We start from the raw sequence: 9,609 nt of genomic DNA, 5'->3' as shown, positions 1-9,609 counted from the left end.
ACTTTTGGAGGGTGGAACCCGACCCGAATTCTATAGTTCATGGGCAGTTTGACCGCTTAGTGTTTTTTTTCAGTAGTTGTTAAGGTTAATTTTGTGGAAGGAATAATTACAACTATTTTGACACTGCTAATGACTTATTATTTCCTATCCAACCAAAATATTGAAACGAGGCACACATTTCATGTATATATATATATATATATATATATATATATATATATATATATATACATGAAATGTGTGCCTATCTAAAGTACGAATAATTTATATTAAATGTTGAACGACAAAAATATTCTCGAAATATTGATCGACTTTTATAACCTTTAATATTTATATAAACTTTTATAACTTTTAATATTTATATAATTTAAGTATATAATTGTAAATCACATAAGACATGATTAGTTTTCCATTTAAACTACACCTACATCGAGCCTACAAAGTCGCTTTTGGGTCAAATCTCCTCACAACCTAATTCTTCGCCGTAGCCTACTTATATTACACCACAAAATTTGTTTAACGTTTTTCCTTTTTGTAGTTTAAAAATAATTATTCTTATGATACTCCATAAACTAAAGACGACAGTCATTGTACTCGTGGATCTGCTTGTTTTCATAATGAAACATAAGAGCCTTACAACCAACTATAGTCAAGAGTTCTCTTAATTTCTTGCATTGCACTATTTTTCAGGTATTATCTTTTGTAATTAGCTAAACAACTTTTTTAGGAATTACTATTAGTTATTGTGTAATTAGAAAATAGTTTGGATACTTTCACTTTGTTTTCACAATATCTAGGATGTTCAATCCATCTAAAAAATTGCAAGTGAGTCATTTTTTACTAGATGAGGAGACAAAATACTCATAATTTTCCTTTTAATAAGGAGGAGATACCATAGTTAATAGGATTTATGCTAGATGAGGAGACGAATATGATTTTTTTACCTGGAATGTGTTTCTTGATTATGTCTTATTAATATAGTATAGCAATTAATTGAAGTAACAAAATTTGTCAAACTTCCCAAATTTTTTATTAGTTCTTTATTATTTTTTAAAGATTGGCGTACAACTTCAAACTACATGTTAGGCAGGATTTTTTTTCATGTTAATATAAGGATCAACTTCAAACTACATGTTAGGCAGAATTTTTTTTCATGTTAATATAAGGATCAGTAGGTTTGTAATAATTAGTTTTCTTTCCCGTTCCTTTATTTTTGTTGATTAAATATAAGTAAAATTCAATCACAATATATCAGATAAAATATGTCATTCTGTCATATGAACTTTAACACACTCCCTTATTCCACTACATATTCTTTTCTTTTTATAATTAAGCTATATGTTTTCAGTTAACCTGATCCACTTCTATTTTCAGAAAAAACTAATATTTCTTTTTGAATTTTCTAAAAAAGAATCGAGTTCCTTAAAAATGGGCTAAAAAGGAAGGGTGTTGCAGCAACCCCTTTGGGAGGGTGCTACTTACGAAACAAATCTAATTTACTACTTACAACATTAAGAAGATATTAATTAAAAAAATATTCAGAATAATTTAGTAGTGAAAAAAGGCCCATGCGATGAGGTCCAAAGTACAATATTTTTATTTTTGAAAATACTCTTCATAATTTTTATTTTTAAAAAAAATGAAATACAATGTCAAAATATCTACATAAGGTGATATAACCCTTCTTGAATAATCAACATGTTAAAACAACTTCCTAACAAAATTATACTTTCATTCAACATCAGTGCAAGTTTGTATTGTACATAAATTTTAAGCTATCGGGGATAAAAAGAAAAACTAGTTTTCTCCTTTGTACATATTTACAAGACAAAATGTAAATTCAGCATATTACAAAACTAGAGTTATTAACACCCTAAAACAGCAAAATAAGTTACCAAATTCAAGTTACAAGATTTTGGTCTTAAGATCCAACAAGCCTCCGAATAACATACATAAGTGTGACATATATATCATGTACATGTCCCAAAACTATACAAAATCATGGTGCATATGCAAATGTGATCTCCATAAGTGCTCCCAAAAAGACTACTTCATAAGGCCATCTTCAAATTTCATCTCGTACATTACCAACGATAGAAAACAACTACCGCTAAGTATAAAGCTTAGTGGCGCATAAATGTGATGACCCAAAATATCATTTTTAAATTTAATAATTAATTCTGTGTTCTAAGACCTCAAAAGGCACTAATTATTATTTCTCGACTTGCGTGTGTAGTCCGTACAATTTTTCGAAAAGTTTTTATGTGAAAAATGTATTAAAATGTGAAATAGAGCTTTAAAACTCAACTGGGTTGACTTTGGTCAACATTTTGAGAAAAAGGATTCAGATTAGTATTTTGACAGTTCCAGTAGGTCCGTATCGCGATTTGGAACTTGGGCGTATGCCCGGAGTCGAATTCCGAGGTTCCTAACCCAAGATATAGATTTTTGATGAAAAATTAAAAGTTTGAAAGCTTAATGAATTTTAAGAATTTACTGATGTTGGATTTAATGACACCGGGTATTTATTTTAGTTTCGGAGCCCGGTATAGGTCCACTATAATACTTATGACTTGTCTGCCGAATTTGGCGAGAAACAGAGTTGATTTGACGTGATTCAGACGTCTTTACATAAAAATATAAGTTTTAAAATTTTCTTGAAAATTTCCTATGATTTCGTGTCTGATTCGTAGTTCTAGGTGTTATTTTGGAGATTTGATCACACGAGCAAGTTCGTATGAGGTTTTTTGGACTTGTGTGCATGTTTGGTTTGGAGCCCCGAGGGCTCGGGTGAGTTTCAGATAGTTAACGGGTTGAATTTTGGACTTGGAACTCTGCTGGAATTTTTTTGATGCACTGTCTGGTTTCCTTCTTTGCATTTGCGATAGAGGAATCGCGTTCGCGGAGAGGAACTTGAGGTAGGTGAAATTTACTCTTCGTGTTAGCGAAGAGGGGGCCGCGTTCGCGAAGGATAGAGGGCAGCGTTCATCGTGAACGCGTGGAAGCGTTCGCGTTTGCGTAGAAGGCGAGGTCTGGCCGGGCACCAAGCGATAAAGCTTCGCGTTCGCGTAGGGTGGGTGTATCGCATTCGTGAAGGCCAAATTTGGCAAGGCTTCGCGTTCGCGAGGTTACCTTCGCGTTCACGTAGAGCAAAGTTTTGGCAGCACAAAAATGTGCTTCGCGAACGTGAGGCACTGACCGCGTTCGCAAAGGGTAAAAATCCAAGAAACAAAACTTAAGTTCTAGAAAATGGGATTTGTCCCATTTTCAACCATTTTCCGTTTTTGAGCTCGAGTAAGGCGATTCTTGGGCAATTTTCACGAGAAAACATTGGGGTAAGTGTTCCTTATCCTATATTGATTATATTTCATGATTCCATACTCATTTATATCATAAATACGTGAAATTTTGGGAGAAAAATCAGTTTTTTAAAAAATCTTCCAAAAACGAATATTTAAGATTTGAAGGTTCATTTGACATCGGAATTTTATAATTTTTATATGGTTGGGCTCGTCTCCGAATGGGTATTCGGATTTCATAAGTTTTTTCGAGATTTGAGATATGGGCCCCACTATTAATTTTTAAAGTGAATTTCAGATTTTATTCGTAAAATTAGTAAATTCATATGGAATTAATTCCTACGATTTATATTGAGTATATCGAATTGTTTGTGAATTGATTTGAAGCTTTTGGAGTCAAATTTAAAAGAAAAAGGTGTGGTCGAGTAATTGATTGAAATTGCAAAGCGAGGTAAGTATCGTGGTTAACCTTGACTTGAGGAAATAGAACCCTTAAATTATTTGTTATTATAAACGCATGTGAACGACGTATAAGCGAGTTAACGAGTGTCTATACATCGTCAAATTAATTGTTTGCATAATTATTTAAAAATCATAAATTGTTCTAAGACACAAATTAGTTGTTATAATAATCGTTTTCTCCTATTCTTTGTCAAATATTAATTCTGAATTTCCTGCAATAATTTTTACATGCTATTTGATTTATGTGTCTTAATTGTTACTTGACATTTAGCATATTAAATGTTAAACTGCCTATTTTCTCCATAATTTTCACAGTTAATTGTTAATTGCCATTGTTTGTTCATAAATAAATTATAATTATTGTGTATCTTGATGCTTAATAGTTCTCATTGGGCATGGTATTTATTGGAGATTTGGAGTAATGTTTATTACATTTATGAGTTGTTGGAATATATTGGGGGAACGGGTTGCACGCCGCAACGGAAATAATAAGTAAATATATATATATATATATATATATATATATATATATATATATATATATATATATATATATATATATTGGGGGATCGGATTGCACGCCGCAACAGACTTATTTAAAAGTCTATATTGGGGAATCGGATTGCACGCCGCAACAGACTTATTTAAATGTCTATATTGGGGGATCGGATTGCACGCGCAACAAACTTATTTAAAAGTATATATATACTTGATTAAAATAAATATATGGGAGGATTGAAAATGAATATGTTGTGGGAGCAGGTTGTACGATGCAACGGAAATTGGTTGAAATAATAATTGGTTATGACTGTTGAGTTGGCTTCAACTATTAAAAATGGGTTATCTGATTTAATTCTATTATGGTGGTTATCACTATTATTACGTACAGGTTAATGTAAGTGACCTGCCTTAGCCTCGTCACTACTTCGTCGAGGTTAGGCTCGGCACTTACCAGTACATGGGGTCGGTTGTACTGATACTATACTTTGTACTTCTTGTGCAGATTTCGGAGTTGGTCCCAGCGGCATACCATAGACTTGCTCGGATTTCAGCTACCCAGAGGAGACTTGAGGTATAACTACACGGCGTCCGCAATTCTGAAGTCCCTGACTACTTTACTTTAGATGTGTGTTTGTTTTCAGACAGTTTATTTTATTTAGACCCTTTATTTGTATTATTCTAGAAGCTCGTCCACTTGTGACACCAATTCTGGAATGGTATTTAGACATCGCTATTTTTATGGATTAATCACTACATTTCAAACTTTACTTCCGCATTGGCTTCTTTGTTATTAATTAATTTAAAATTGTTTTAAAATGGCGAATATTATTCTAACGTTAGCTTCCCTAACAAGTGAAATGTTAGGCGCCATCACGGTCCCGAAGGTGGAAATTTTGGATCATGACAGTTGGTATCAGAGCACTAGGTTACATAGGTCTCACGAGTCACGAGCAAGCTTAGTAAAGTATAAAGGATCGGTACAAGACGTATGTACTTATCTCTCATAGGCTATGAAGTTTAGGAACAATATCACTTCTTTCTTATTCTATCGTGCTAATTTATTTTATCATCGATGATTGAACCATTCTACTCTTATTCTCTCGTATATGGTGAGAACACGTAATACATCTACCGATGAACAAGGACCAGAGCCCCCGGTGGCAACTATGGCCAGGGGTAGAGGTCGAGGCCGAGGTCATGCTAGAGGTAGAGGTAGAGCTCAGTTCTGAGCTCGAGCAGCTGCACCTGTTGTATAACCTCAGGTGGATGTTCAGGAGGATGTTCCAGTTCAGAATGTACCAGTTGGACCAGTTCAGGTCCCGGAAGGATTCATAGCTACTCTAGTGCTTCAGGACCTTTAGTCTGTTTGGTGAGTCTTATGGAGGGTGTGACCTAGAATGGTACATTTCCAGTGGGACTAGTCATCTCACATGCTGGGGGAGGAGCACAAACTCCCACTACTCCCGCTCTGGAGTAGATGGGTCCCCAGAATCAGGCTCCAGCAGCCCCGTCAGTTGGGGTAGTTCAGCTAGTTGTTGCGGCACAGACCGGTGATAGGCCCGCGATGTCTTTTGAGGCCTTATTGAGACTGGATAAGTTCACTTTAGTGGTACACCTTCTGAGGACCCACGGGATTATCTTGACCGCTGCCATGAGGTGCTGCGAAACATGGGTATAGTGAGACTAATGGGGTTGATTTTGCTGTATTTTAGATGACGGGTTCCGCCAAGAGCTAGTGGAGAGATTATAGATTGACCAGACTAGTTGGATCGCTTGTACTTACCTCGGAGCATTTCTCTCTGTTATTTCTGGAGAAGTTCCTTCCTATCACACTGAGAAAGGAATTCCGCAAGCAATTTGAGCATCTACAGCAGGGCAGTATGACTGTTACTCGGTATGAGTCCCGTTTTGTGGATTTGGCCCATCATGCTCTTCTTTTATTACCCACGGAGGGAGAGAGAGTGAGGATATTTATTGAGGGACTCACTCACCTTATTAGGCTTCAGATGGCCAAGGAGACCAGAAGCGAAATTTCTTTTCAAGTAGCTGTTATTGTTGCAAGGAGGATCGAGATGGTTCTTGCACATGAGAGAGGGCAGAGGTCTGATAAGAGGCCTCGTTAGTTCGGTGGTTTTAGTGGTGCCTCACCTGGAGGCAGGGGTAATTTTGGTAGGGGTCATCCTCCCAGACTATTTCATTCAGCACTTTATACAACTCTTGGTGCTTCAGGAAGTCACAGTCCTATTATGCCTTACTCTGGGCACCCAACATTTAGTGCACATTCAGCTCCTATAATTGCATCACCACTCCATAGTTACTACAATGGTTATCCGTCCCATTCGGGTCAGCTTCAGCTTCAGCAGACACGACATCAGGATGTGTGTTATGAGTATGGGAACATTGGTCACATTGGGAGGTATTGCCCTAGGTTGGCGAGTAACAGATCTTGGCAGGATTCTCGTGCCATCATACCGGCACCGGTTGCTTCACCGCTTGCTCAGCCAGCTAGAGGCAATGGTCAGGCAGCTAGAGGTAGAGGTCAGGCCATTAGAGGTGGAGGTCAGTCCATTATAGGTAGAGGTCAGACCGTTAGAGGTGGAGGCCAGCCAGTTAGAGGTCGTCCTAGAGACGCAGTTCAAAGTGGTGGGCCCAACCTCGATTTTATGCTTTTCCAACTAGGCCTGAGGCCGAGTCATCTGATGTTGTGATCACAGGTATTATTCCAGTTTTCCATAGAGATGCTTTAGTTCTATTTGATCCAGGATCTACTTATTCCTATGTGTCCTCCTATTTTGCTTCATATTTGGTTGTGCCTTGTGATTCTCTGAGTGCTTCTGTGTGTGTATCTACACCTGTGGGAGATTCTGTTGTAGTAGATCATGTCTATCGTTCGTGTGTGGTTACTATTGGTAGTCTTGAGACTAGTGTGGATATTCTATTTCTTGATATGGTAGATTTTGAAGTCATCTTGGGTATGGATTGGTTGTCCCCTTATCATGCTATATTGGATTGTCATGCCAATATAGTGACCCTAGCCATGTCGGGGTTACCTCGTTTAGAGTGAAAAGGAACTCCTGGTCATTCTGCCATGAGGGTTATTTCTTATATGAAATCTCGGCGTATGGTAGAGAAAGAGTGTCTAGCCTATTTGGCTTATATTCGCAATCCCAGTGCGGATGTCCCTTCTATGGACTCAGTACCAGTTGTTCGTGAATTTCCAGAAGTATTTCATGCAGATTTGCCGGGGATGCCACCCGACAGATATATTGACTTATGTATTGATTTGGCCCCGGGCACTCAGCCCATTTCTATTCCACCATACTGTATGGCCCTGCCGTAGTTGAAAGAATTGAAGGAGCAGTTACAAGGCTTTCTTGATCAGGGATTCATTAGACCAGTGTCTCGCCCTGGGGTGCACCAGTATTATTTGTAAAGAAGAAAGATGGTTCAATGCGAATGTGTATAGATTATCGGCAGTTGAACAAGGCTACTATCAAGAACAAGTATCCACTGCCAAGAATTGATGACTTATTCGATCAGCTTTAGGGTGCCAAGATGTTTCAAAGATCGACTTGAGGTCTGGTTACCATCAGTTAAAGATTAGGGCATCTGATGTCCCTAAAACAGCTTTTCGGACACGGTATGGGCATTACGAATTTTTAGTGATGTCATTTGGGCTAACAAATGCCCAAGAAGCATTTATGGATTTGATGAATCGGTGTTCAAGCCCTATTTGGATTCTTTTGTAGTTGTATTCATTGATGATATCTTGATTTACTCCAGCAGTCGAGAGGAGCATGAGCATCATCTTCGGAGTGTGCTTCATACTTTGAAGAATAATCAATTATATGCCAAATTTTCAAAGATGTGAGTTTTGGTTAGACTCAGTTGCCTTTTGGGGCATGTTGTATCGGTAGAAGGCATAAATGTGGATCCTAAGAAGATTGAGGTTGTTCAGAATTGGCCTAGACCTACTTTAGTTACGGAGATTCGGAGTTTTCTGAGTTTAGCAGGTTATTATCGTCGGTTCATGGGAAGGTTTTCATCTATAACAAGCCCATTGACTAGACTGGCCCAGAAAGGTGTCCCATTCAGATGGTCAGACGAGTGTGAGTTGAGCTTTCAGAAGCTCAAGACCACTTTGACTACGGCACCAGTGTTGGTATTACCCACAGGTTTAGGGTGATTGCATATGCGTCACGGCAGTTAAAAGTTCACGAGAAGAATTATCATGTTCATGACTTAGAATTGGTAGCCATTGTTCATGCGCTGAAGATTTGGAGGCATTATCTCTACGGTGTCTAGTGTGAGGTATTTACTGATCATCGTAGCCTTCAGTATCTGTTCAAACAAAAAGATCTTAATTTGAGGCAGAGAATATGCTTGGAATTGTTGAAAGACCATGATATCACCATTTTGTATCACCTCGGAAAGGCCAATGTGGTGGCCGATACTTTGAGTAGAAAGGCTGTGAGTATGGGCAGCCTTGCTTATATTCCGGTTGGTGAGAGACCGTTAGCTGTAGATGTTAAGACTTTGGCTAATCAATTCGTGAGGTTAGATGTTTCAGAACCTAGTCGGGTTCTAGCTTGCACAGTCGCTCGGTCATCTTTATATGAGCATATCCGAGAGCGACAGTATGATGATCCTCATTTACTTGTCCTTAAGGACACGGTGCGACACGGTGATGCCAAACATGTTGTTGTAGGGAAAGATGGAGTTCTGTGAATGCAGGGTCATATTTGTGTGTCTAATATTGACGGGCTTCGTGAATTAATCCTTGAAGAGGCACACAGTTCCAGGTATTCTATTCATCCAAGTACCGTCATATCAAGATTTACGGCAACATTATTGGTGGAGGAGAATGAAAAAGGATATAGTTGCATATGTAGCTCGGTGTCTGAATTGTCAGCAAGTTAAGTACGAGTATCAGAGACCTGGTGGTTTGCTTCAGAAGTTAGAAATTCCTGAGTGGAAATGGGAGCGTATAACAATGGATTTTGTTGTTGGACTCCCACGGACTCAGAGAAAATTTGACGCAGTTTGGGTCATTGTGGACAGGTTGACCAAGTCAGCACATTTCATTCTAGTGGCAGTTACCTATTCTTCAGAGAGGTTAGCTGAAATTTACATTCGTGAGATTGTCTGCCTTCACGGTGTGCCAGTGTCTATTATTTCAGATCTAGGTACGCAATTTACCTCACACTTCTGGAGGGCTGTACATCGTGAATTAGGCATGCGGGTTGAGTTAAGTACAACATTTCATCCACAGACAGACGGACAGTCAAAGCGCACTATTCAGATATTGGAAGATATGCTTCGCGCTTGTGTTATAGAATTGGAGGTT

This window comes from Nicotiana tabacum, chromosome 17 (assembly GCF_000715075.1).
Source record: "Nicotiana tabacum cultivar K326 chromosome 17, ASM71507v2, whole genome shotgun sequence".
Lineage (NCBI taxonomy): Eukaryota > Viridiplantae > Streptophyta > Magnoliopsida > Solanales > Solanaceae > Nicotiana > Nicotiana tabacum.
The sequence above is the reverse complement of the archived record's forward strand: the minus strand, read 5'-3'. Positions refer to the sequence as shown.